Below are 25,858 nucleotides of genomic sequence, written 5' to 3' on the forward strand. Positions count from 1 at the left end.
AAGTTTACAATGAGATTTTAGATTATGAGTTATGTTTTGTCTTAATGTTCCCTCAAATCATTTAAGGCTGCGTGCGGTAGCATTTATTACTAAACATCATTACCTGACAAGAAGAAATGAAATTTGACAGCAAAAACAAAATCCCCAGAATCCATATTTTCACAACAAACTAGAAAAATTCTGCAATGATTATTATTTAGCATCTTATTCCAGTCTTGAAATTTTTAATCGTAATCTAGCTGCTTTTATCTCATAAAATTTCCTTTGTGACTACATTATAAATTTGTAAGTAATGAAATTATGCACATAACAGTTTTCAAATACTTGATAGACTGAAAGTATAATAATCATTACCTGAATTTCACTGTGCATTTTTCAGAGGTATAAGTACTTTCACTGGGACCCAAACTCTTGCGTGAAAATTTTGTCAAAAGTTTCTTAGCCTCTTGCATCTTGCTAATTTGGCCAAGAAATTATATGAAAAAATACTGGGCACAAAACTACCATGCTGGCTTGCAAACCAAAAGCCTTGTCTATATTGCACTTTCAATGAAACCATCTAACAAGAAACTCAAAGATGGTAGCATCTACAGCAAATCCATTGTCCCAAATGTTCAAATATTGGCAAAATTTCACCATGTGCATACTCTTGTGGAAAACAACAAAGCTTTATACATAAAACATTGCACACCAAGGCTTCGTTGTAGTGCTTCCCCGTGCAAATGACTGGCTTTTAATTTCCCTCAGTGCTCATACCCGTTGATCAAGAGTTATGTACCAGGTTGCATCTGTAACCAAACATGTCTGCTGCATTTCATAGATAAACTGCTTTACTTCCTCCCTTTTTTGCGAAGACTTCATCAAATCAAGTCTGAATCCTTTTAAATTGTTTCTCTGTGCAGCTGTAAGGCCCTTGTGTGTTGCCAATGCTGAAGCCAAGCACCTACAAACAAGAGTATACAAATAATGTGGCTCGGGCGTAAAGTTTTACCCAGTAAATTTCCATCAAAAGTGAAAGTGCTTTGTGCTATCATGTAGAAAATCCATTAAAAATGTTTATTAATTATGAAACTAAAGCCTAAATAATAAGAGCTTCTAGGAAACTTTCTGTTCTAGTGTATCCATTAATTATACTACTATAGCTATCTCTAAGACCATTCCTCCAAATAAATTCTTGGCAGTTTTACCACTCCTAGTAGAGTCCATCATTAATCATATTGTAACACCATTAGGGCTACGACCACTTTTCACATTCTAATTAATATTTTTACGAGTGGAAAAACTTTGTATATATCTACCTCTGAAATTGTAACAGTTGACATTCATGTCATCCAATTAAGTCTGAATCTTTTAAATTGTTTCTCTGTGCAGCTGGAGGTATCTTGTGTGTTGCAGATGTTGAAGCCAAGCACCTACAAACAAGAGTAGACAAATAATGCAGTTCACGTGTAAAGTTTTACCCAGTAAATTTCCATCAAAAGTCATAGTGCTTCCTTTGTGCTATCTTGTAGAAAATCTATTAAAAATATTGATTAATTATGTAACTGAAGCCTCAATACTAAGATCTTCCAGCAAACTTTCTGTTCTAGTGTGTCCATCAATTATATGACTATAGCTATCCTCCTAACCCATTTCTTCAAAAAAATCATTGCCCGTTTTTACCAGTCCTGGTAAAGTTTATCATTAATCATATTGCAACACCATTACGGGTACACCACTTTGCACATTCTAATTAATATTTAGAAGGCTGGAAAAACGTTGTTTATATCTACCTCATAACTTGTAATAGTTGACATTCATATCATCAATTTAAGTCCGAGTCCTTTCAAATTATTTTTCTGAGCAGCTGGAAAGCTCTTGTGTGTTGTCAATGCTCAAGCCAAGCACCTACAAACAAGAGTATACAAATAATACAGTTCAGCTGCAAAGTTTTACCCATCAAAAGCGAAAGTGATTCCTCTGTGCTTCCATGTAGGAAATCCATTAAAAATGCTTATTAGTTATGTAACTAAAGCCTAATTACTAAGAGCTTCCAGCAAACTTATGTTCTAGTGTGTCCATCAATTATAGTATTATACTATTATAGCTATCTCCTAAGACCATTCCTTTAAATAATTCCTTGGTAGTTTTACCACTCCTAGTAGACTTCATCATTGATCATATTGTAACACCAATAGGGTTACGACCACTTTTCACATTCTAATTAATATTTTTAAGGGTGGGAAACCTTAGTGTATATCAGATATCTATATCAGGAATTGTAATAGTTGACATTCATGTCATCCAATTAAGTCTGAATCCTTTTAAATTGTTTATCTGTGCAGCTGGAAGCCTCTTGTTGCCAATGCAGAAGCCAAGCACCTGCAAACAAGAGTATACAAATAATGCAGTTCAGGTGTAAAGTTTTACCCAGTAAATTTCCATCAAAAGTGAAAGTGATGTGTCTGCTATCATGTAGAAAATCCATCAGAAATGTTTATTAATTATGTAACTAAGCCTAAATACAAAGAGCTTCCAGAAAACTTTCTGTTCTAGTGAGTCCATCAATTGTACTATTATAGCTATCCTCCTAAGACTAAGTTACTGATTCAGGTGCAGATGTGGATGCGTGTACGAGAACCTAGTATGTAGATGCATGAAATTTTTTTTTTTTTTTTGGGGGGGGTGGGGTGGTTTAAGTGTGTTTGGGTACACTTATACACAGACATGCGCGCGCACATATTAATATATACATACACAAAGAAATGCAAGAAATATACAGAACTAAATAATTTGACAATATGATACTTCGTCATTGATCAAGATAAATATTAAATACCATCGGACAGTTCACAAATATTCAAATGAGCCATATCATGCTCATAACAATAGAAGCTAGAGGAAAGGTTGAGTTATGAAAAGGAAGTTACAGTGGACATTTGATTAGATAGACTTTGATAAAGAAAAGTGATTGATTATGTCAAGAAAGCTAAGCTGAGCCGAGCAATAGAGTAAAATGCTAAGGAATGTCGAGTAATGCTAGTGTCAACCGAACTACAATTAGTGTCGAGCAAGTCTAGTGTTGATTGAGCATTAGCATTGACCGAATGAAACAGTTGATGCCGAGCCAGAAAGCTTTACAGTAACCAAGTAATTGAGTGATGACCAAGTGTCAAAATTTAGAGATTGCCAAGTAACAGTATGAGAATGAATTCGAGGAAATCGTGAGATCAAGCCAACATAGTTGATTTCTTGGGAGATGTAAACCGTGTTGAAGATAAGATTGATGAGCTGGATCATTAAATTCAAGACAAGGATTAGGTAAAGACCTAACAGACGGATTCTAGAAAAGTTTCTAGAAGAAGATCAAGAAGATGGACAAATACAATGAATCGAGTTGAACCTAATCATAAACCCTAAAATCTACGATGGATGTAGAAAACGGTAAACTACGAATTGCCTATTTAAATAGATAAAGAGCAGAATATTTGGTGTTGTGTGTGTGTGTATGTGCGAAGTTCAAGTGTATGTGAAAAGAGGCATACAGAGCAAGGTTGATCAAAAACATACAAGTGTGAGTGAATGTGAAGCTAAAGGAGAAAGCTTGCAGAGATGGTGTTGATGTTGATAAGTGAATTTGAGCAAAAGGCTTGAGTGTTGTTGAGAAGAGTGGACTGATTGCTTGAAGGGATTCCAAGCGAATCAAGATCAGAGATGACAATGGAAGGCTTATCAGCAGGTCAGCACAAGGACTGAATAGAGATCTGAAACTACAAAAGTGAGTTGTAATCACACAAATCAAAACATATTGTTTTCTTTCTAGTCATTGTAAACAGTTTGTATTGAAATTCTTTTAATAGAGGTTGACCTAACAGTCATTTGGAAGACTTAATAGTCTGTGTAAATCATTTAACTAGGTGACATTCTAAATAGAATGATCAAAGTCCTCTGACAATGCAACTCCTAACAGGGTGATTAAATCCTTTAACAAGGTCACATTTAACAGTGTGTTTTGTAACCTTTAACAGGGTTGGCTCCTAACAAAGCTCACTTTGAAAGAGTGAAAAAGGGTGACATGTAGCTGGTGGTTTTTCCCAAATTGGATTTCCATTTAAAAATCCTAGTGTCAAATCTATGATGAATGCTTTATATCTTGTACATTTGATAATGTTTTCATTATGCAAAGCAAGTTATGTTTAAGACAGTATTTTCAGTAGAGACTGGGCAACAGCAGGATTAGCAAAACAGTGAATGTTTGTTTTATTGTTCAAATGGTACATAAAGACCTTGAGTAACTGATTCACCCCCCCCCACCCCCCCCCCCCCCCCCTTCTCAATTATTCTAAACAATTCTAACAATTGGTATCAAGCTCAGTGCCTACAGAGAAATGTTTAAAGGTATTTAAAGCTAAAGATCATGACTCATAAGAGAGATGTACCCAAGTTGAACAAGGAGAACTTTCCTGCATGGCAGACCTTGATGAGGTTGCACATATCCAGTATCAGTGATGTTGTTGTCAATTTTCTAGACAATGAATATGTAAACAGAACAACTACTCCTCTGACTGCTGAACAATTGAAACGGAAGCTAGAACACAACCAAGCAATGTTGGAGATTGCCTCATCCCTAAGCTATGCTGAGTTTGATGACCTAAAAGACTATGATAGTCCAAAGAAAATGTGGGACAGACGAAAGACCATATATGGAGGTGATGACAACGTCTTGAGAGTCAAATCAGAAAGCCTGAGAGGAAAATTTGATGACATGAGAATGATGGAAGGTGAGAACATAGTACAATACTGCACAAGAGTTAAAGAGGTTGTTAAAGCTATTCATGGTGCAAATGGAGAACTGAAAGATGAAACAGTGATAAGTAAGGTATTGAGGACTCTACTCCCTATCTATGCCTTTAGAGTCTCTGCAATCCAAGAACTAAGATGCACACTAGGTAACACTTTGACCTTAGAAGGTGTAATTGGTAGACTTACTGTTTTTGAGATGTCTAACTTTGATAACTACACACCCGCCACTATTGAATCTGCTTTCATGTTACAACTAGTTCTTAGCAAGAATAAAGGGAAACATGTGAAGAGTGATAGTGATAATTTTGATGACGACATTGATGAACTTGAAGCCGTTATTGCAAAAAGATTTGGAAGAGGAAGAGGTAAATGCAAAGGTAAACTACCTATTATCTGTTTTTCATGCAACAAAGTAGGTCATATTGCTGCTAGGTGTCCTAACAGAGAGGATAAGGATGAAAGCAAGGAAAGCAAGTATAAAGGAAGAAGAGATGACAAAGACTACAAGAGAAGCAAGGATGACAAAGGTAAGAAATCTTGTTATATTGCTAAAGAAGAAACAGACAATGAATCTGAGAGTAATGATGATGAAGTTGTTTATGTTGCTATGAAAGAAGATTCTAATGAAGATGAGAAAACTGCATTAATCTCATATGTAAACAAAAGTGACAAATGGATAATAAACAATGGATGCTCCAATCATATGACTGGTGACAAAGATAAATTTGAAGATATTGGTCCATACAAAGGTGGATGTGTTAAATTTGGTAATGATATTCCATGTGTTGTGAAAGGTAAAGGAACTATTCAACTAACTGATAAGATGTGAATGTTTATTGGCTTGAATGACTTAACTATAATCTATTGAGTGTTTCACAGCTGCACAAATTAGGTTACAAAGTTGAATTCCACAATAAGAAGGCCAAGATACATGATGCTAATGGTAAGCTAGTTGGAAGTGGTGATCAAACAAGAGGTAATTTGTTCTATCTAGATCTATCAAGTGAGACATGTTTGTTTGCACAAGAAGAAGATGTTTGGTTATGGCACAAGAGATTATGTCATGTGAACTTTGACAATTTGGTGAATATTAGCAAGGTGAAGAAAGTAAGAGGGTTGCCTAAACTAAAGTTTGACAATGCTATGTGTAAACAATGTCAATTGGGAAAGATGGCCAAGTCTAGTTTTAAGAGCAAAACATACATTTCTAGTAATATTTTGGAATTGGTTCATATTGACTTATGTGGACCCATTGATGTTCAAAGCTACAATAGAGATACGTATGTCATTCTATTTGTTGATGGCTACTCTAGGATGATGCCTGTGATGTTTCTTAAAGCTAAATCTGATGCTTTTGAGTTGTTCAAGTGGTATTTAGCCAAAGTTGAGAAAGAAACAGGGAAGAGTCTAAAATGCTTGAGATCTGACAAAGGTGGTGAATTCATTTCAAATGAGCTCAATATATTCTACAATGATAGAAGAATTAAAAGACAGATGTCAACACCAAGGACCCCTCCTCAAAATGGGATAACTGAAAGGAGAAACAGATCAATAATGGACTATGCAAGAACATTAATGATGGAGAAGAGCATATCAAAGAAGTATTAGAGAAAAGAAGTCAGTACTGTTGTTTATACCCTAAATAGAGTACAAGTCAAGAAATGTACAAATACTACACCATTTGAACTATGGTATGGTTATGCTCCTAATGTAAAGTATTTCAAAATCTTTGGAAGTAGATGTTATACACTTAAAGATAATAGGAATGGAAAACTTGATGCAAAAAGTGACGAAAGTATATTCTTAGGTTATTCCACCAAGAGCAAACCCTATCAGTGTTTACAAAATTGTGGAAAGTGCAAATGTGAGAGTTGATGAGTTTGCAGAAAGAAGTGGCACTACATGTAAAGAAGAGACTGAAGACTATAGTACATTCATCTATGTGGATGATGATGCTCCAAGCACTTCTAATAATCAAGCAAATCAAGCAGCAGTCTCTCAGCAGATAGGAAATGATCAAACACAAATACAAATTACCGAGCAGCAAAGAGTGGGTGTCAAGCAACAGACTGAAGAAGCTAAGTCACAGAGAAGCAATGTCGACCATCAAATAGCAAATGTCGAGCATGCAGAACATGAACCAGAACCTGAACAAAAAAGAGAAAATGAACTTGAGATTAATTTTCAAGATGAACCTGTAGAAGAACAAAGAAGGAAATTGCCTGTGCTAGCTAAATATGTAAGAAGACATCATAAATCTGATCAAATCATTGGTGATGCTGAATCAAGTGTTATGACCAAAAAAAGACTCAAACATGATACATGCTTACTTTATGAGTTTGAGCCCAAAATAGTAAAGGATGCTTCAGACAATGAAGATTGGATTCAGGCAATGAATGAAGAAATTGACCAGATTGAGAAGAACAATACTTGAACCTTAGTGCCAAGATCTAAACACAAAAATGTCATCAGGACAAAGTGGGTTTTTAGGAACAAGCTCAATGAGAATGGAGAAATAACAAGGAACAAGGAAAGACTAGTATGCAAGGGTTATGCTCAAGAAGGAGTTGATTATGGAGAAACTTTTGCTCCTATGGCAAGACTTGAAGGAGTCAAAACTCTACTTGCATATTCAGCCTACAAGAATCTCAAGGTATATCAAATGGATGTCAAATCTCTATTTTTAAATGGTATCCTCGAGGAAGAAGTATACATTGAACAGCCTGAAGGATTTGTACATCCAAACAAGAAGAACATGGTATGTAAACAAAGCCCTCTATGGATTGAAGCAAACCCCAAGAGCATGGTATGAAAGATTGCATAATAATTTGGTGAAGATTGGTTTTGAAAGGACAAATGATAATGGTAATCTATATTTGAAAAATGGTAAGAACAATGAAGTACTATTATCCGAAATATTTGTTGATATCATATTTGAAGGAAGAGAAGCATTATGCAAATCATTTGTTGTTGAAATGAAGAAGGAATTTGAAATGTCTATGTTTGGTGAAATCAAATTCTTTGTTGGATTACAAGTATTTCAAATGAAATTTGGTATTTTCATTATACAATACAAATATATCAAAGAGATACTAAAGACTTTTGGTATGGAAGATTCCAAGCTAGTAAGCTATCTAAGACTAGTGATTCTACTGATATGAACTAGAGCCTATACAAATCCATGATTGGAAAACTACAGTATGTTGTTCACAGCAGACCAGATATTGCTTTAGCAGTTGGGATAGTTGCTAAATTTTGAGAAAATCCTAAAGAGAATCACATGATGGCAGTGAAAAGGATCATGAGATATCTGAAAGGTATAGAAGACTATGGATTGTTTTACAAGAGAAATGATAAGTTTGAACTGAGAGTGTTTCCTAAGTCAAATTGGGCAGAAAATATTGATGAAAAAAAAACACTAGCAGAGGTACACTCGTTCTAGAAAAGAGATTGGTGTCATGGACAACCAAGAAACAGAATTGTATTTCCCAATCAATAACTGAAGCCGAGTATGTGGCAGCTGCAGTAAACTGTTCAAATATTATGTAGATCAAACAATTGTTGAAAAGTATGAAAGAAGAAATTAAAGATCCAGTGGTTATCTATTGTGATAACACAAGTACTATCAACATTTCAAAGAATCCAGTGATGCACACTAAGACAAAGCACATTGCTATCAAGTATCACTACTTGAAGGAATTAGTTCAAGACAAAGAAGTGAAGCTAGAATATGTGAATACTAAAGAACAGATTGCTGACATATTCACAAAACCCTTACCTAAAGATGCTCATGAATATCTTAGAGGTAAATTAGGGGTGATTCCCCTAAACAAAGCTACTTAAGAAGACAAGGTGCATTGATCACATGTGTTAATTAGAATATCCTACATAGTGATGCGATACAGCTCTACTTTGGGACATGCCTAAGGTAGATAATTCAATACAGCATAACAGATCAGTCATAAACAAATGATAAATCAGCCAAACATGTAAAATCTACATAATTCAGATATATGAAGAGTTTGAAACTCAAAGAGCTAAGTGCCTTTGGCATTGTTGTCAAAGTGAGAGAGATGACAAAAAAATGAGAGATTACAGAAAGAGGGAGAGATTACTACACACACAGAGTTACTGCAAAGAGGGAGAATTGTTTCAAAGGGAGAAATTTAGAAAAGAGAATCAAAGAAATTTGTTAGATTGTATGGTAACAAGTATTGCTACATATTGAGATATTGAGATGTTGCCATCAATGCAAAAGAGAGAGATTGTTGGAAACTTACAATTGGAACAATTGTTTTGTCATTGATGTCAAATCTATTGATAAGACATATTGCTACCTAATCTAAATGTCATATATATTTGATTGATGAAAAGGATTTGAGAAGTTGTTCATAACAATAGAATCTATAGGAAAGGTTGAGTTATGAAAAGGAAGTTACAATAAACATTTTGATTAGATAGACTTTAATAAAAGAAAAGTGATTGTTTACGTCAAGAAAGCTAAGCCAAATCAAGCAATAGAGTAAAATGTTAAGCAATGCCGAGTAATGCTGGTGTCAACCAAACTTCAATTAGTACCAAGCAAATCTAGTGTTGACCAAGCATTAGCATCGATCGAGTGAGACATTTGATGCCGAGCCAAAAAGCTTTACAACAACCAAGTAATTCAGTGATGACCGAGTGTTAGAATTTAGAAATTGCCAAGTGACAGTATGAGAATGAATTTGAGGAAATCGTGAGATCAAGCCGACACAGTTGATTTCTTGGGAGATGTAAACTGTATTGAAGATAAGATTGATGAGCTAGATCATTAAATTCAAGGCAAGGATTAGGTAAAGACCTAACAAACATATTCTAGAGAAGTTTCTAGAAGAAGATCAAGAAGATGGACATATACAATGAATCGAGTTGAACCTGATCGTAAACCTTATGATCAACGGTGGATGTAGAAAACGGTAAAGCACGAATTGCCTATTTGAAGAGATACAGAGCCGAATATTTGGTGCTATGTGTGTGTGTGTGTGTGTGAAGTGCAAGCGTATGTGAAAAGAGGCATACAGTGAAAGGTTGATCAAAAACACAAAAGTGTGAGTAAATACGAAGCTAAAGGAGAAAGCTTGCAGAGATTATGCTAATGTTGATAAGTGAATCTAAGTAGAAGGCTTAAGTGTTGTTGAGAAGAGTGGACTGATTACTTGAAGGGTTTCCAAGCGAATCAAGATAAGACATGACAATGGAAGGCTTATCAGTAAGTCAACACAAGGACCGAACAGAGATCTGAACCTACAAAAGTGAGTCGTAATCACACAGATAAAAACCTATTGTTTTCTTTCTAGTCATTGTAAATAGTTTGTATTGAAACCCTTTTAATAAAGGTTGACCTAATAGTCATTTGGAAGACTTAACAGTTTGTGTAAAACCTTTAACTAGGTGACATTCTAAATGGAATGATTAAAGTCCTCTGACAAGGCCACTCTTAGCAAGGTGATTAAATGCTTTAACAAAGTCACATTTAACAGTTTTTTTTGTAACCTTTAACAAGGTTGGCTCCTAACAAAGCTCACTTTGAAAGAGTGAAAAAGAGTGACATGTCACTGGTGGTTTTTCCCAAATTGGGTTTCCATGTAAAAATTCTAGTGTTAAATCTGTGATGAATGCTTTATATGTTTTACATTTGATAAAGTTTTCATTATGCAAAGCAAGTTATGTTTAAAACAATATTTTCGGTAGAGACCGAGCAACAACTGGATTAGTAGAACAATGAATGTTTGTTTTATTGTTCAAATGGTACATAAAGACCTTGAGTAACTAATTCATCCCCCACCTCCCCCCCGCCTCAGTTATTCTAAACATTTCTAACAATATGTCTATGTTCACGATTCCAACGAAAATCAGAAAATCATTACAATTAAAAAATCAAAATGTAGTTCATGATTCGGTGTTCACCAATCAGGATTCACTAGCCAAAAACATAAGAATTATCAAAAAAATCATCTTCATCGTCCGCTGTTGCAAGGTCAAGATCATTTGAATCCAAAGGGGATCTTCTTGTAATAGATGTACCATGTGTCGAGATGTAATCATCATCATCATCATCATAATCTATAGTTAGTCGAGTAAGATCCTCGATGGTTGCATTCAACTTAGCACACTCAAGGGCTACATCCGAGAGTTTTGCAGCCCATCCTTGTCGTTTGGATCATTACATGACACAAGACATAAGTTGCAATGTATATAAAGTTTAAACCAAGTCTTCAGTTTATTTAGCCCAACTGGTTACACTTCATTGAGTGGATAAATGAGTGTGTACTCCAATTCCATTTAGTGGTAGAAGAACTTGCAACCTAGACAGTGTTCACAAAATTTTAAAATGAAAATTAAATTAAAAAAATCTTATTACATGGAGAATAAAAGTCGTTAAATAAAGTTAAAATCTTGCTTGTGAGAGGATCTTGATTGCAAGAGGTTGTAGATACTTAAATGGTTGACCATACAGGTGCCACCATGTGATAGCTTCCATGTCATTTCAGTCATTAATAGTTGTTGTACTATGATTTCTTCCTAAGGAAAAGAAGACAAATTCTATCCTAACTTTTCTTTTGCACTTCTACATCCAGGAAGAGTCTTTCAAAAGCTTTATTGTACCTATCAGCAGCTTCTTCATCTGTATATGGCATTACTCTCCCTGGCATGGAAAGAATTTCCTTGCTATAGTACCTCAGAGATATGGTATATGCAAGGATGTGCAATGGAGTGGTTTTTCCCAACGATGAATGATTCCACCTTATTGCATAAGGTTTTACATTCTGTTGGGTCATTCTCATATTTTTGTATTGCAATTTCTACCTTCTCTACCATTGTGTTCGTGCCATCATAGGCATCCACTAAACAAGGTGCATGTGTATTAGCAAATCATAGCATAGTCCTAAGAGGCTCAGTAAAATTCAATATATATTGTGCACAAGCCCACCAACAATCATCCAAGACCATGTCTTGACCTTTTGGGCCCTATCTGAATGTGAAGCCTCCCATACACCCCATTGGTTGGAAATAATCATTTGGCTCAATGCCTCCTGCACCTTGAGAAGTCATCTCTTAACAATAGTATGAAATGCAAATCAGGTCTTAACAACCTAAGCAAGTTAATATGTTAATAAATTTTAACAAATTTAGATACAAATTGATAGTTGAACATAGCATAAAATATATTAAAAATAAATAAATAATTAAATGTAGAAATTACAATTTACCTTAAGCGAATCCAATTTTGCGAAAGATCTAAATATTGATTGTGACATTTGGTAGTTCATTACAAACATCTGGATCTCCTTCCCCTCTTGTTATATTTGTTTTACCCATCCTATTTGAGTGCCAATTTGTTGCATCACCAAGTTGACAGTGTAAGGTGCATGGTGTCCAAAAAATGTAGCCATATCAACCCTTAACCAAAGCACCTACATCCCTACAATTTTTTGCATTGTTTGTGATTACTTGGACCATATTCTCACTACCTCCCATCTTTATCGAATCAATGAGAATTTTGAAAATGAACTGTGCGTCTTTCACTTCCTGTTACATCCCAATTTTTGACCTAGCTTGAAATATAGACGTTGAGGTTCACATGAAGTCACTTGGCAGTTTAATTTGATATAATCTGGTGAAATGGTAAGATAGTTGGTCGTTATGATTTCAAGTGAAGATGACATGTTAGTTGATCATTAATTGCGAATTCATGGAATTAAGATGAAAGGTTAACTGATATAATTATTTATAATTTATAATTTAATTACAGAGAGATTCCTTGCAGGGAGCATGTTGAAGGGGTGGAAGCATTGTCAAAAAAGAATTAGGTAGGGCATCACCATCACTGGCAGACGGATAAAGGACCTAGCAATTTGAAAACAAGACACACTCGTGGAATTGCATGAGTTATTTAAACAAATAATTCAAATAAAATAATTAAGTTAAAATATAAAACATCCTTCAGAGGATTGTAAATTATCTTTCATCATTATTATTTTGATAAAAATTTATATTCATGCATTTAAACATAAAAATGATATAACAACACTATAATTTAATAATCAATTACAATAATATTCAAAACTATAATAATGATTAGGATTATAATGTTCAAATTTTAACAACATTTGAATTATTATTTTGAGTTATAATCTTTCAACCCTCTTTCATTTCTTTTATGCCTTCCTTGTTTTTAATCGATTAAGTAATTGGAATTTGTATGGTTGCTTGTAACCGGTGGAAGCCAAATTAAACTCTTGTTTCTTGTGAAATGTCTTTAAGCAAACCAAAATTAGGCTTAAGTGGGGGGAATGCAAATAAAATCAAGCACAAGTTGTGATAGGGGACGGATGGCGCACTCTTGGTGTGTAACAGTTTTAACCCAACTTTCCTTTCTTTAATCTGCTACGGTGCCATAGCCTGAGGACATTACGTCTTTGCTTCGGTTCGTATTAGCAATCAGAAATTCATACGCCATTTTTCATTTGTCTCCATACGTAATAGAGTTCATATATCATTGCATCCAGAACACATGGGAGGGGATATACAGAGTTATTCATTTGAAAGATTAGAGTGATACGTCTTTGTTTCTTCAAGCAATTGTTTCCATGGAACCTGCGGGAGGTGTTAGAGCCTAGTGTTAGGCAATCAACCACGGGGCAGTCAACCACGTAAGGAAGTCATGCTCAAATCAAATTGTATTTATTTTCCTTCTTTCTTAATTTGATATGACTGAGTCGGAAATTTTTTTCTTAAGTTCAAATTCATGATAACCGATCAATATGAAATAGGTTATCTTTCCCTTGCTATAACATCATTAGATTTTCCACTCTCTCATAAATTCTGCAACAAGAATAAAGTCGAATAAAAATGTGGATTCAGTAATATTTTCCTAACAGTTTAGTGTCAGGAGAGAGAGCAGAATAAAAACATAATCTTTTGAATAGACATCTGAAGTCTTTCTTTTGTAACTTTACTTTATCCTTCTTGAAAATATGTCATAGCATCTAATAACAGGAAGGGAGCACCAAGGATATCACCAAGTTAAAGTCAGAATGAGGTGATGAAGGTGCAATAAAGATAAATGTTAATAGAGTTAATACTGTCATGGGATTAGAATTTCTGGACGAAATGTATTAAGACATGGATCCTTAACCATAGCTTTACAAGAATTCGTTATCATACTACTTGTATATTTTCCAAAAAATCATAAGAATGTCTTTGTTATTCAGAGAATGTAAAACTGTATTTAAATTCGGAAAACCACAGATCCTGTCTGTCATATTATATTGCTTCCCTTATTCTGATTTAAGAATGCCGTAGTTTCTTTTTATAGAAAAGTTAAATATCTCTGTTTTCTTTTAAGGATTCGAGACAAATGAGTAACAATCCATTAATAAACCTTTACAGTTAGATCGGCATATATAAATATTTCAAAAAGGTGAACACCAAGGAATTCACTAGGTGAATTGCCAGAGTATGGTGAAGAGGTGTGCGAATTATCACAATATATATAATTTGTTGGCATCAGAGAATCGCAGGCTCGAAGGCCTGATATAGGTGAAGAGGTGCAAAAAAATCAACAATAATAAAAATGTTATAATAACAAGACAATTAAATAAAGCATTAGCTCAAGCATGAAGAATGTTGTCAAGAATGATAACATTTTGAGATCTGTTAATAACATAAACATAGAATATGTAATGATGGTTGTATGTAATCTTCTTCAATAAAAGGAGCCGTCTGCTCTGAGAATTCCGAATACCTGGGACTCACCCAATTGTGAAAGATGGATGATGTGCTGCGAGAAAGGATTCATCCATAATATGAAGCAATATCATTTGTGACATTTCAATACTTACCATTTAGAACTAATTAATAACTCATGCATATTCTTGTTATTGTGATCTCCTATTGCCAAGTCGTATGGCGTGTTTATATCTTGAAGCCCAGTGATTGGTAGGATGTTCCCTGACAATTCCGGGTAGGGAGGGCCTTTCTCATTAGAGATCGTGTGGGGATATATTGTGGTCCGAGGTTGGGTGGTAAAGCCCTTGACAATGTTCCATCTCTCTTAAGATGTTGGACAAGCGACAAATAGAGATAAGCCATATATTCAAATTGTTTATCGAAAACAGGTAATATCATTTTTGTATATGAGAAGGTAAGATTAAATTGATGTATTCCATTGTTATCATCATTTTACTTTCATACAAATGAATTTTGAATATAAGTATTTATCTAATCTTGAGAAAACTGTCATAGATAAGCAATCAGAAGGAAAAGAAAATCGAAGCCCTAATTCATTGTGTGACAGTTGGAACCTTAAATGATACAGTGGTATTGGAAGCCCTAATTGAATCCGTGGTTGCGGAAGCCCTAAGTGGTAAAGTGGTATCAGAAGCCCTAAATGAACCAATGGTAATTGATGCCCTAATTGGTAAAATGATATGTGATGCCCTAATTTAAATTATAGTGGTATTTAGTTGTAATCATCAAATGATTTTGCGTTAGTAGTTTTTAGATGATAGTCGATTTGTGAAACTGTTATAGTGTATTTGTGGACTAATCTGGGTAGTTGCAGAAGCATCCTTTGTTGAATTTCAATCTCAGTCTTTCCGAGGTATGTGATTTTCAATTACAAAAGTAATTTCATTTAATGGTATTTCAAGTATTTAGATAAGAAATTTTGTTTAACTGATTTTTTTAACGGTAATTCTTCTTCACATGAACATGAATGATATAACTGTCTTCCTATGAAACGATGTAGCAACTATATTTCCTTGAGTACGGTATTTGTTAAATTAGACCCTAGAAAACCGGATGTTACACTTCCCCTTCACAATCAACTACCCTAAAAAACATTGCCCCTTTGGGGGACACTACAATTACATTTATTAATGAACAATTTCTAGTATCTTTCCATCCATCTAAAACAATTGAAACACCTAAAATAATCCAAGAATCTAATTAGTTGAAGTGATCTTTATTTGCCTTCCTAATTTTGATTGTCATTAATGTCATTATTCTAGAGTTATCGGTATTAATCAGGACCCATTGGTAATGGTTATTTTGTTGCATCTTTTAGTATCAATGCTAATGATCACTGACAGCACTCACTGATGATTGTCACTAACAATTATAATTTGCAGGATTATAGGCAAGATTTATAGATCAATTCAAGCATAGCATGCTTAGTTTCATTCCATTATGTGCAGCCAATAGAAGATACATAATGAAGATACATTTACATGTTTGATGTTTAGCCTATAGCAAAGATGTTTATAATGATGATTGGTATATAAGTTTCTATGTGATTAGGATGCATGCAATCTCCATAATATTATGATACTAAGTATATGCGAAGTGAACTGTGTAATATTGTATCAAGGGAAAGGAGAACTGTATTATAGAGTGAATTGTATCCAATGCATATGTTGATGCATGTCTATCAATTCTATTTTGTATATCTAACCATCAATGCTAATTTTGCATTTGGACAGTGAGTCCACAACGGCGGTGAGCCGCCCTATCCATTGTATAACTAGTTACAAAATACTTGAGAGTTAACCCTATCCATGGTCATTCCCATCTTGGGTTTCCATGATAAAAAAATCTAGTGTTATGACTTGTGTATGTTATTTCCTTTCCTATAAAGTTGAAAAATATTGTATGGTAAATTAGTTAAGTGTGTTAAGCTTCTCAAGGGAATCCTCTTTCACCCCTCCCCTCTCAATATGTCGAGAGTTCAAGAATTGGTATCAAAGATGGTTTCTTTGGAAGAATCTAACCACTTGAAGGAGATCTAGGAGGTTGAACCATTAACACTGGCATCCACCATTGATGAGAATGAGTTCATATCGATATATGAAGATCTGGAATCAATTGAAGACGAAAAAAAAGCCTTATCTAAAAATCTACAAGTGGAACAAAAGTGAAATCAAAAATTGAAGGAGTGGATCTAAAAGTTTCAATCCAGACAAAAAGAAGTTAGCCATGAGCTCAAAATGGAAAATGTTACTATCACTAATCTAAAACTCAAACTTGAAGGAAGTGATCAGGTCAAGAAGCTTCTAAACAATATAATCAAGAGTGAATTCGATGAAAACTACAATCTCGAGCAAGAAATCTTATCTCTCAATTCAAATCAAGTTAAGATCGAGAAGTGCAATGGAAAGGACAAATCTAATTCTGAAAAATTAGATGAAATCCTAAGTGCTCAAAGATCACCAAAAGACAAAAGGGGACTTGGATGTGATTCTGGTGAATGTTCATGTAACCCAATCCATGAAGAGGACAAAACAGTTCCAATAAGTCAAAATGAATCAACTCATGATTGGCTACATAAAGGTAAGGCCTTGGAAAGACCCCCGGTGAGTATTAATTTCCATTTTTTTAAGGGTGATGTTTTCAAATGTAATAGATCTAGTCATAAGGCTGCAAATAGTAGAATTGGGACTAACCCTAATAATAGATCTTTTACAAGAATATGCTTTAATTGTGATGTCTTTGGTCACAAAGCAAGTTAATGTCAAAAACCAAGTAATGATAGCAAGAAGTTTATCAGATGTTGTTATACATGCTTTCTATAAGGTCATAAATCCAACTAGTGCAGGTCAAGGCAAAAGAAACAAGATAACTGACGCTATAATTACAAAAATATTGGACACATTGCGAAGTATTGTAGATCTGTGAATGTTGAGAGGACAGAACTAAAAAAGACTAGATTGACAAGGAAGAAGTCAACGAAGAGACAAAGAAGATTTGGGTCAAGAAACATATTGGTAGCACCAACACCGATACACAAGTTCTCACTGAAAATTGAACAGCCTCACGATTGTCGCTCAAGGGGAGAAAAATACATTTATCTATCTCTAGACATGTAAAATAGAAAAGAATATCAAATCAACTCATTTTGGGAGGTATGGGTTAATAGAACAAAAAACATATATACCTTTTGGTAAAAATTTGAGTAAGTGGGGTGCATATAATGCATTTATTACCACATTACCTCGAGATTATATAATAAATATGGCACAATTAAAAGTCATTGCATGCATTGTCAAAAACAAGATTGAAGAGCTAAAGAGTAAGAAAGAGCCAAGTTGAGGATTAGCACAAGGGTTTGAGAAATCTAAATCTATAAATTTGAAGGCCACGTCTCTACTATTCACTACATTAAACAATGCAATGGTTGGAGAGTTTATCCCTGTATTGATTGACCAATCAAAAGAGTCACATCTCGTATTCAAGTTGTTCCCTAGCATTTCAATAGAAAACAATATGTCAGGATTGTAATGTTCCTATCCAGTTCCACTTGGAGTTGCTTGACGTACATGGGTAAGTGTCGTAGACAATCAAACTTCCCAACACACGAAAGTTCTTGATAGTGTTGTATGGTCATACGATGATAATAGAAAGTTGTACGATGTGGTATATGGTTCGTACGAAGTGTGATGTTTGCTGGCCATAGAGACGGAGTGGGTCGTATGGTAGAGTTCTAGCACGTACAATTAATGCATAGAGCCCATACAAAGGAGAAAAATGTCGCATGGAGCACAAGTATGTCGTACGGGACAGAAGGTACACTGTATTGATAGTAGAGGGGTCATACGTTCAGAAAGGATACCGCACAGTTAGCTCTATAAAGTGTATGGTGATGTCAATGGGGTGTACGGTAAGGGTGGTGATATGCAGTCCGTATAGTGATTTCTAGCAGTGTCTGTGCATGGTCGAGAGAGTGAATATGCACAGTATTCTGTACCTTCAATGATACAATGATAACTGAACACCAAAAGTAATTGACAATAGAGATATACGCTAAATCACAGAGTTATGCAATTAACACCGAACTAAGAATTTATACTCGCATATAATGATGGCGCACAGATTTGCTAGATCCGTGCAAAGCATTACACAATACGAAATAGGGTGATGGTTGAATCCCACCAAAACCGAAACAGCCAAATAGGGAAGATCTTCCACTTCCAAAATGGTGAACAACACAGAACTCCAACAAGAATTCGCAGTACAAAGAAAATAATACAAATCACATGCCTACAACAAACTACAAGTTGGCCTTATAAAGGACTTCAAGGAAGCTTCCCGAAGGATTACAAATCGAACCTAGGCTGACAAACTTTAATTATTATTTTATTATTTGGGCCTTTTATTAATTAAATCAATTATTAAATAAGTCCTTGTGATATTATTTAATTTTTAGGAACATTTAATTAATTAACCTAATTAAAATATTTTATTAAAAATTGGGAACATTACAAGGATGTTTGTCACAAATACCTCACGGTGTTGTTCGCATTGAAGATGTTTGAATTCACTTGAAATACTAGCTAGAGTAATTCAACCAATACAAAATTGTTGATATATGGGTGAAATAGTTCTAGTCTTGATGATGGTAATGTGAAACATGAACATGAGGGTTTGGTTGAAAAGAAGTTGCATGTGTTCAATGCCTTCTCAAGTTTTTTGGAGATGATGCTTGGGTGAAAATGGCTATTAGTCGTTTTCACAACAACATTTATTGGCTTGAAGACAGTTGTTACTTGATTAGAAAAGATGTAATGAAAAGAGTCGTTAGCTTGTGCAATGTTGGCAAAGTTCCAAAAATTATAAATTCTAATACTGATGAAGCATAAAATATAATAGGAGCTACACCTGATGGAAGGCCACTCAAGGGCAGCACTATCCAGGCACTTGCAATCACATATGTTGTGGAGGTTATCAGCTACAAAGTCTTCTACACCAATCGTGAAAATTCTCTCTGTCATTGCGATATGTGTTACTTACCACATGGTGAAAGGTACATATTATGACTTTTACACCCCAATTAAAGATCAATTTCTCAAAAACCTAAGAGCAGTTAAGACCAGTTAAAAAAATGTGAGTATTTATTTTGGTTCGTTGGCTATTTGCTTCATTTTATATTTCTCAAACTATATTCTCGGTGAGGGAAAAGTATTATGGTCTCAGGTTACACCTATAGCACATCGAATTGAGAAAAGGTTAAAGAAAAAGGAAACATCAAAGAGAGAGAATTCCACCCTTTTTGATAGAAAAGTAGAAAAATGATATTACTTTCAATTTGATGATGTTATAGTGTGTTTAAGTTAAACTTAAACACACTTGCATTACATATTTTTAATGTGTTTGGTCTTGCAAACCTTGATTTGGGCTTTTTAGGGGAAAAAGTTGCATGTAATCTTAAACCCGATTCAACGGCAAAAGGCAAAAGGTGAACATTCATATCTTCTCCAACATATGTATTTGTTCCTCTAAACCCTGATTTGGGTATTTGATGCAAAAACATTAGATGTAATAGGGCTGGGAAACCACGATTTCTCTTGAATTGACATTTTCAAATATGCAAAGCACTTCAAGAAAAGCGATCTGCACTTAGGAGGGAATTTGAAAACACTGTGCATCACTCAACATATGCATTTGCACTTGGAAACCATGATTTGGGGGGATGAGGTTTGAATTTTTCAAAGGCATTTGATTTTTACATGCAAAGACTTCCAAAACCCAATTTTGGAGAGAAGAGTTTCATTTCAACTTCTTCTTGCTCCAAGTTTTGCTCTTTGCTCTCCAAGAAAGTGTAAGACTTGGATTTTGTTTACATGCTTGCTCATTTTGCTTATTTGTTGCATTCTTTTGCTCTTTATCTTCATTTGTTTAAATGAAGCCCTAAGTTTTTGTTCCAAGTTATTAAATAAGTTTAAAATTCTCATTTCTTGCAAATGCAAAAGGATCTTCAAATAAAAAACAAATTTGCATACAAGATTGAAGTGTTGAAACTTATCAAATTGAGTCAAAGCAAGAGGTATGTTCTTCATTTTTTGTTTTTGTTTTTATATTTTTTGGTTGCTTGTTGTTTGTTTATAGTGCTTTTTGTGAAGACTTGGAATTTTCACCAAATAATACAAGTAACCTTCATGCTTTCGTCTTCCATCCATCTCCAAAATACATCCAAACTCCATATTCCTAAATATGTAATCACACTTTCAAAACCCATTCACAATTTTACACCAAGTAAAAATGATTTTCACCACATGTAAATGCACTTGTAAAACCCAATTTTGGTAAAAACTCACATTTTTTTAACATAAAAACTCTCATCCTACATACATCCATATGCTTCCAACTTGCATTCTTAGTCATTCAAAACAAAAGCCCTATTTTTCCTACATGCAATCCACCTTGTAAAATCCGATTTTGGCCATTATTGCTCAAAATACAAGTTGTTCCAATCATTTCCAGCCTTCTAAAGTGTTCAATAAGTATCTATGTTTTCACTCTTTGAAATTTTCATATTGCAGCAAACTCTTCATGTCAAGATATGTCAGAATTTCTTCAAAGAATAGAGACATCTTGTCAAGAAGATATGTTTCAAATCAAAAGAAGTAATATTCATTTGGTCTCTACTTTTCCAATAGCTGCCCTAGAACTTGAGTTCATGCGGGAATGTGCCAAGTGCTTTAATTAAAAATTAATAGTTAAAAGATGTTGATCGGAAAGTTGTTTGAGTTTACATCTGGACATCATTGAGAAGGTTTTTCAAAGTGTCGGAAACTCCAGAATGTAAAAATCTGACAAAGAAGAATTCACAACAAATTAGAATGAGAAAAAGCTTGGTTACATCAAGTTTTCAAATGAAAACTGACAATTCATCAAAGAGAATCAGGAGGCTATCAAAAGATGCAAGGCAATGGTTATCAAAGTGAATGCAATGACGTAGAATACAAGAACTCCTAATCCCACAATCATCCACAATTGCATCACCAAATTCAAAGCCATTGCTGATAATCTACAAGATTGGTTCATTCAAATTCAGCAAGTTTCAACATTTTCTTCATTTTGCCTAAGTGTGCTTTCAGCTTTGTAGTTTAGAAGGTATGTTGTGTGTAATCCACTTGCATGCAACCCAATTACACATACCTTCAGTCATGTAATTGAATAAATCCTTTTTCTTGTCTGACTTAGTCAATGTGGTTGAGTTTCTCCCACACTTTTCTCCATTTTTCTCACTCCTTTCCTATATAAAGGAATGTCCTTCATTGTAAATAATCATCTCTTTTCTATGCAAGAGAGTGTTGTCAAACTTGTGCAAGCATAACTGTGATTGTGGAGCACGAATTTGAAAGAAAAGCGAATATAAAGAGAGCATTTTGTTTCGAAGTTGTGTTTGAAACAATTGTGGTAGAAGAAGTTGGAAGCTGCGACAGCAATTTACATTTAGTATCTTTAGTTCATGTTATTCTTGTGTGTGTATTAGAGCAAAGTGAGTATGAGAAACAATTGAATTCGAATGACTGTTGTTTATATTACTGTCTTATATTCACTGAGACAGTCATTTGATGATCATTTACTAGATGCTATATTTATTTTTGACTTCCGATTAACAATGTCTCTATTGTTGTTGTTGACAAACTCGTTGCCGCTGACCAGTTTTCTCCTATAGATTTGGGATTTCATATTGAACAATTAGCAAACTATAACCAATTACCTTTTGCTTGGTCTTATGTTATGCTCGACAATTTCTCTAAGTAGATATAATTGAAAGATTCCTTGATTAGGGCTAGACCACCGTACTCCCTTGGGAGATAGTAAATAGTTTTATTAATAATATATGTTATGTTAATATTAACAATGCATAGTATAGTATTTATTTATATTAATTGGCAAATTTATTTCTCTATTAAAAATGTTGACAAAGGATTGGACCCCCCTATAGATGAAAATTGCTAGAGCTATCTTTGAATACCTAAATCTCCTTTTGCCTAGGCTAGTGAAAATGACATCGAGATTTCCTAGAGATGGGATTTGAATCTTGATATATTTGTTCATGGAAAACTTGATCGTAAGCATAGATATGGTTATACTTGGCTTTATCCTCTGAATGGTTGGGTAACAATTAATTTGGATGGGGTGGCCAAGGGAAATCCTAGACTGCCTGGGTGTGAGGGAGTGGTTAGTGTTAAGTTTGAAGTTACATTCAGATTGATATGATCATGAGTTTCATAATTGATGGTAAATCATCATTAGATAAATATTCTTTTATATACATATATATATATGGGTATTTATATTATCAATATACTAAATAATGATGTTTAAATCTTAGAAACATGTATCTTCAAGAGACATGTCTCCTCCTCTCATACTTATATGAGATCCAAATCTGCATTTGGAACATATCTATAACAATCGCAATATAATTACATTTGCAGAACTGTCTATTGGTTCCCAAAACCACAGATTGGAATTCTACGAGTCCTGCCAACTCAATGCTGGGATATCCAAACGGTTATGGCCAACTTAACGAAACTGAACAGAGTGGTCGAGTTCCCTGCGTTTCTAGCTCTGCAAGGCCAAGGTTGGTGCACCTAATCCTAAACAAAACACTTAGAGCCGAGACACTTATAACAGATTGATTAGAATGCGAATGTATTAAAACTTTCCCAAACGACAAGGATTACAGAGAACTTCAAACTTGCAGATTGTGAATTGAGACTAATAAATGAATACATGAATATTTTCAAAATAAGAATAAGTATAGATTAATGCAACAAATGAATATATTAACTCTTCAAAGGAAAGATACGAAATAATTGCCAACGTATGGATTGCAAATTATGAAAAATATAAAGACCAATGCCGAAGGAGTTAGTATTATAAGTTTGAAAAGTACAACTTTATAAAATTCTACACACATCAATTATAAACAATTTAGTAATCAAGATGCGACAAATCAAATATATGGGCGCAATTTTAAAACAGTCTGGAATGTATTTTAACTCCTGTGGTTCAAAGACAAACCAAACATAGATTCGAAAACAATTAAATATTTCTCAACATCTATGATGTTTGATTTTAAAATGTTATAATTGAGCTTGTCTACTTATCTATCATATAAATTATTTATAAAATTAAAAATAGTAATTATAAAGGACGAAACTATATAATATTTTAACTCTAAAGCTTCAACCAAATAAAACAAATATTTCTTACTGATCATGCCGAAAATAAAATTGCACTGGAGACACTCCTTACAGATGATCCATCCAATGCAATTCGACTCCAGAATCGCATAAATATATTTACTCAATAATCTGAATTCACGAGCTTAGTTCAAAAAATCATTTCTTTACCAATGAAAATAAAATATATCATAGAGCATATATATAACTTGGGTATGTAAAATTTGATATGAATATGAATTGTCTCTTACATCCCCTATTTATAAAGGATGAAGGGAAACATTATTAACCATCGCACCCTTTTATAACAAATAACTAAAGACTTAATATAATTTTGATTTGACATAACCGGTGGTTTTATAACTTTGTGAATCATATCCATAGGTGGTGGCATGAATAATTTGAATAGTTTGCTCCATACGTGAATAGGCTAGAATCCTCCACTCCATATCAATACAAGCGCTTCCTCCTTCCAACATGTATTTCCAAACACTCAACACATCTGTTGGGAATACCAATGTTGTAAACTCCAAATGATCTGCATGAGGCGCTCCTACAAAAAATACACGAGAGAGTTAGATGTCATTTACAAATAGTAAAATCCCCTTCTCATGTAGTCCTGTGAGAATTAGGTATTGAAAACTCCGCTCTATATCGTGACTCTTTGTATTCATATACAGGCATTTGAACTGTGTATGTAATCTGATGAAATTCTTTCACATCTACAATCTCTAGCTTATCGTTGCTGGTGTATTTCATAACGCAAACCATGAACAATGCGTCTGTTGCACAAATAAAAAGTCGCGATATCTTTCTATCACACTCTTCTTGTAGTGATTTATCCGCAATTTTGAATATCGTTTGGGTCAAGAATATCATATTCTTTGACCACTTTTTGTCGTTGGAAGGATGCTATAGATCAATGTGTGAGGAACCTTTTCAATGTATCAAAGCTACTCTCTGTTCATGGTATGATTGATCATTGGTATGCCAAATGCAATATTGCCCTTATCATCTTTTACCCATTGATTTTACTTAACCTGTTCTATATATATCGCCTATCAAACTGTTTGAATCCTGTAAATACTCCCGGGCATTTATACCCTAAGAACATGTTACAAATGTAAATGGCGGAATACTTGAATGAATTAATCAGAGATCAAACTGATTTATATATACAAAGAGGGGAGTCGAATAGAATAGAAACATTCTATTCTAGACTACACCTAAATATTAGAAACATTCTAATATTTACAGAGATATAATAAGATATAATAGTGAGCATTAAAAAGAAACATGAAGGTTATTTTAATACCCCCCCTTAATGCTCAATCTATTTACTACACCAATAGATCCCCTGAATTTAACAAACTTGTCAGGACCAAGGGGTTTAGTGAAAATATCTGCTGATTGCTCTGAGGTAGGAACATAGCGTAACTGAATAGATCCATCTTCTACTAATTGTCGGATGTAATGGCAATGAAGCTCTATGTGCTTGGTTCGTTCATGAAACACTGGGTTCTTGGCAAGTTTGAGTACGCCCTGATTGTCTGAAAACAAAGAAGTCGAACCTGCTTGAGGAATATGCATATCTGCAAGCATCTGCCGGAGCCAAATTGCTTCACAAGCTGCCTTGACAGCTCCTCTATATTCTGCTTCTGTAGAGGAGAGTGCATGTGCTTGTTGCTTCTTACTGGTCCAAGTAACTGCTGCAGATCCGATACTAAACACATAGCCAGAAGTAGATTTCCTATCATCAACTGAGTCGGCCCAATCAGAATCAGTGAATCCACTGAGCTGAGGAGTAGTACTCCTTGTGTAAAGAAGACCATAATCTAAAGTACCATGTACATAGCGTAACACACGTTTCGCTGCAATCCAATGATCAGTCTTGGGGTTTGTCATGAACCGTGAGATGTAGCTGACTGCAAAACTGAGATCAAGTCTAGTAGTAGTAAGGTAGATGAGACTACCTACTAGCTGCCTGAAGAGTGTTTCATCTACAGGAGGAGAAACAGATTGTGCGGACAATTTCAGACCAGTCTCCATTGGAGTGG

General features: G+C 34.5%; 1 protein-coding gene across 7 annotated transcripts in view; it reads right to left on the reverse strand.

Moving 5' to 3' along the window:
* Nucleotides 1-330: 330 nt before the first annotated feature.
* LOC149537004 (uncharacterized) overlaps nucleotides 331-25,858 on the reverse strand; it is a 161,355-nt gene continuing 135,827 nt past the window's right edge. For 3 of the 7 annotated variants that reach the window (XM_089806804.1, XM_089806807.1, XM_089806810.1), the window contains 3 exons: nucleotides 1,773-1,887; nucleotides 1,299-1,412; nucleotides 331-943 (listed from right to left, as the gene is read on the reverse strand). The gene's annotated coding sequence lies outside the window, so the exon portion shown is untranslated. Of the gene's footprint in view, nucleotides 944-1,298; nucleotides 1,413-1,772; nucleotides 1,888-2,227; nucleotides 2,362-6,819; nucleotides 6,930-25,858 lie in introns of all 7 variants that reach the window. The other 4 variants (XM_089806809.1, XM_089806808.1, XM_089806805.1 and 1 more) reach the window with 3 other exon arrangements.

Source organism: Cupressus sempervirens, chromosome 10 (assembly GCF_028749045.1).
Source record: "Cupressus sempervirens isolate cs-2001-9-10 chromosome 10, ASM2874904v1, whole genome shotgun sequence".
Taxonomy (NCBI): domain Eukaryota; kingdom Viridiplantae; phylum Streptophyta; class Pinopsida; order Cupressales; family Cupressaceae; genus Cupressus; species Cupressus sempervirens.